The 4,553-nt window shown below is 48.6% G+C and overlaps 1 long non-coding RNA gene across 1 annotated transcript; it reads right to left on the bottom strand.

Moving 5' to 3' along the window:
• Positions 1–267: 267 nt before the first annotated feature.
• On the bottom strand, positions 268–3,540 carry LOC123493875 (uncharacterized). Its single transcript, XR_012184864.1, has 2 exons — positions 2,778–3,540; positions 268–2,669 (listed from the first exon to the last, which is right to left on the bottom strand). It is a non-coding gene; the product is annotated as an uncharacterized lncRNA (long non-coding RNA).
• Positions 3,541–4,553: the final 1,013 nt, after the last annotated feature.

Here is a 4,553-nt window from a genome sequence, read left to right as displayed (position 1 = left end):
ACAAAAATAGACCACTCATCAAGGGTGCATGACCATAAAAGATATTACTCATATAAATAGAACAACCATTATTCTCTGATTTAAAGAATAACCGTCTCGCATCAAACAAGATCCAGATATAATGTTCATGCTCAACGCTGGCACCAAATAACAATTATTTTGGTCTAAAACTAAACCCGAAGGTATATGTAGAGGTAGCGTGCCGACCGCGATCACATCGACTTTGGAACCATTTCCCACACGCATCGTTACCTCGTCCTTAGCCAATCTTCGCTTAATCCGTAGCCCCTGTTTCGAGTTGCAAATATGAGCAACAGAACCAGTATCAAATACCCAGGCGCTACTGTGAGCATTAGTTAAGTACACATCAATAACATGTATATCAAATATACCTTTCACTTTGCCATCTTTCTTATCCGCCAAATACTTGGGGCAGTTCCGCTTCTAGTGACCAGTCCCTTTGCAGTAGAAGCACTCAGTCTCAGGCTTAGGTCCAGACTTGGGCTTCTTCACTTGAGCAGCAACTTGCTTGCCGTTCTTCTTGAAGTTCCCCTTCTTCCCTTTGCCCTTCTTCTTGAAACTGGTGGTCTTGTTGACCATCAACACTTGATTGTGGCACCCCGGCTCAGAGAAACCGAAACGCCCCGTATTCCAGCCCAGAGATCGAGGAGAAGTCTTCTGGAACACGTCACTGTTTAGCATAGAACAAATCAGCTCTTTATTACAAGCTATATGGATACAATGGGATTACATCAGCACGGCGACACTACGCCTGCCACGGTTGCTCTATGCAAGCAGCAGAACAACTCGATGCAGCAGAATAACTCTAGCAGCGGAACAACGACGAAGGTGGTGAACTCCACTCCGTAGGGACTCTGGCTGGGACACGATCTAGCTCGCACGAACGGACACCTCGACAAACAATCATGCAATCACGGCATCACCTGCAATTTGGCATGACACGCCAGGTCAGTACATTGAATGTACTTGCAAGCTCACAGCAACCAAAGCAATCAAGACAAACAACAACATGGCATTTACAGGTTAAGCAGGAATTATCATGAGATCATCAGGATAACATGGCATGAACAACATGAACATGATACATCTAGAACAATATGAGCATGCCATGAACATATAACTCTGACGATACTAGCATGCAACATGATGACACTATATGCACCACTTATTCTGCTCGGGTTACCTCGTAACCATCACATGCATCACTTACCAACCTCGGACATCACACGATCATCTCAGGATCCAATCAAGCTTGGTATAAACAATACCGTAGTAGTCATTAAATGACTACAAGGAGCTTGATCTTTACCCACGATTCTCGCACAACATCACGAATATCCAACAACTCGGTATCCTCGATACCGCGGTGATCATTCACGGATCACAAACGGAACCACTCTTGGCTCAACGGGTTACCTCTTAACCAAATGGTGATCATTCACGGATCACATAACCAACTTATCTCATCATCGAACCAGGGTTGTTATTAAGCACATTATTATTACTGTTGACCCACAGTGTGACCAACTACAAACTGGGCCCTTATCCGCAGGCGCGGCTATCGATAGATGTAATATACACTCTGCAGAGGTTAGTACACTGTACCCACACCACGGAACCCATGGCCTCGCACTCCCATTTGGGTGGACCAACGGCGTTCCGACAAAACCGATCTACTGTCATGACACCCTCCCGGCCACTCCGACAAACTCCCCTTTTGGGCTAAGTCATGGGTGGCCCCGTGCCTACCAAAGACACCAACAACCACCATCGTGGCAAAACATAAACGGTCCCAAACGGGGACAAGGTACCATAAGAACAACAACGGGCACACAAATCTTATGTCCGCCTACCTGATCAGGGTAGCGTGCGCTCATAACCTTCCCTCGTTGGAGTCACCGGCGAGAGGCATGACAATAGACCCAGCTAGGACCTTCCCATTAGGAAAATGTGGTTGCACTGGTCAGCTTGATGTGGTGGCACCATGACTCAGCCAACAGTTGTTCAAGTTCAATTTAATCTGGTTAAACTTGAATGCAATATGCTGAGCCATGATAAAATAACATGATGCAATTATAATGCATGAGCATGATATAAGCATGGGGTGCGGCAACCGTATTAACAATGAATCATATCCAACTGAGCATGGCATAATGACGAGCATGAATATCACAAGTACAACACTACTCATAGCATAACATGACCACTAGCATCGGCAATAAATACCATGCAAGAACACATCAATAACATTACCGAGTAAACACTTAACCCACTAATAGAAAAAGAACAATGCATATCAACGATACTCGGTAACCAACGACAGTCATGCACCGAAGAACATGACCAAACTAACATGTACTACTACCAAGCATGGCAATATGAAAGTAATACTAGCAAGTAGTTCATGATAACAAAGTGCAAGAAAGCATAGCATGAGAGTAATCACCGATCCATAAGCATAACCGAAATAACGACAACAGTAGCAAAACAAACATACAGTTATTAAAGGTTCAGGTTGAAAACCAATGCTACTGCATGGCTATCATGCAAATGGTGGTTGTGGCTTGCCTGGGGATGAAGAAATCACCGGGAAGAAGTGCGGTGAAGCCGCGGAAAGAATCACCGGAAATAGTTCTCTCTCGGAGGAGCTGGTTACGAGCAAGGGCAAAGTGGTCATTTCCAGTATGTCAAACCATAGTGAAAATGAAACCAACAGAACGAGCTCGACGAAACGAAGACGTGGTCTTTGGATTCACCTCAAACGGAGTTGCGAGCAAAAAGTTATAGCTCGACAAAGTTCAGGGACCAATTTGTAAAGATTTCTCCACAAACAGGTCCCTGGGCTGAAAAACAGAAAACGTATTTCAGACAATACGCTTTCAGAACTGGAAAGCGTATTCTTGGCTGCAACAGAGAGAAATATGCCTTCCTGAAGAGAAAACGCATTTCTGGTTGAAGCAAAGCAAGAATACGTTTTCGGACAAAGGAAGACGTATTCAGAGGAATACGCTTCCACTTACCACGTGGCCAGGGGCGGGGTCAACGACTGACTGGCTGACGGGTGGGACCGCGGGGTCCACCGGCCAGCTAGCAGGGAGGGGTTCGGGGCCTTCGTCTCCTTCCTCTCGCCCGCGCCTGGCCGCGGCAGAGCCGGCCCCGACAAGGCCTGCCGGAGCTACAGGGCATCTCCGGCGAGGCTCCGCACATGGACGAGATCAACGGACTCCAGCGCATCTCCAGGGCCCATCCACAGACGGTGGGGTGGACCAGGGCGATGGCAACATGGGCGCCGGCGGACGAGGCCTTCGGGCTCTGGCGACCTCGAAGAACAGAGCCACCGGGGAAGGAAGGGAAGCGCTGGAGTGGCTCTAGAGTACTAGGGGAGGGCCGAGGTGGTGGAGGAAGAGAGGGATGGGCTCGGGCTTGCCAATTTAGGCAGCAACCGGTGATGGCCGAGGCAGCCATGGGAGGGCTCTGGACCATCTCGAGCTCGGAGGAGAGGCCGGGGAGGTTTCTGGGAGTGAGGAGAGGGGGTTGGTGATCTCGGGGGTCTCGGGGGAGAGCTTAAATAGGCGCGAGGCAAGGAGGCCGAGCTGGCGTCGCCGTGGATACGTGTCCGGCGCCGCGAACGCGTGTGCACGCGCATGAGCTCGGGGTTAGGTGATGAGAGGGAACAGGAGGGAGAGCTCATGGGGAAGAGGCGTCCAAGGGAGCGCAGGGAGGAAGGGACGAGGAGGAAGACGACGGTCGGCGCACTATGCTCCTGTGGGCGTTCGGTGGCGAGCGTCGGTGAGGAAGCAGACGGAGGGGGTGAGTTGTCCAGGGGGTGGTGACGATGAGGTGAAGACGTTGGACACGGTCACGCGCGCGAAGGCGACGAGAGGAGGAGGTGCTGAAGCACAAACGGCCACTGGACGCGGCCACTGCACACAGATCGCGTGCACAGGCTTGCCATCGTCACGGTCATCGCGTGCACTGCCATGTAGCGGGGGAGATGGGCTGGAACCTGTTGTCTAGTGGTAAGTTCATCCAGTAGAGGTTTCAACTGCGGTGGTAGATCGATGAAAAGCTCTGTGGTTAAACGGTAATCATCGTCTGAAGTTTACTACAGTAAACTTGGACGTGTACTGGTGATCAACGGGAACTTGATTGTGGTCAATGGAGTTGTCTACGATGATTAACTAAGGAAGAACTACAATCCTGGAGAGTTTGAGGAGAAATGAATCAAGGATTAATATAGTTGCTTTGCAACTGACCAAAATGGTCCAGAAACTTTAGTATGATGATGCACTCACATGAAGCATCAACTTGATCTCAAATTTGGCATAGGATGATGATTTGGTCATACAATGATGCTGTAAAAATTTCATACCAATTGGATTTACCAAGATGGTACTTGCTTCACAAACATTCTTGCTGACCAAAAACTTGCAATAATTTTAGAGAAATATTGGCTTAGTGAAATGGTGCCAAATTTGGTGGAGAGATCTTATATAGGTAGGAGCATGATCTGGTAATTTATCAGGATTTTT

This window comes from Aegilops tauschii, chromosome 5, assembly GCF_002575655.3.
Source record: "Aegilops tauschii subsp. strangulata cultivar AL8/78 chromosome 5, Aet v6.0, whole genome shotgun sequence".
Classification (NCBI taxonomy): domain Eukaryota; kingdom Viridiplantae; phylum Streptophyta; class Magnoliopsida; order Poales; family Poaceae; genus Aegilops; species Aegilops tauschii.
Note: the sequence above shows the minus strand (reverse complement) of the source record. Positions and strands in the feature narration are given on the sequence as shown.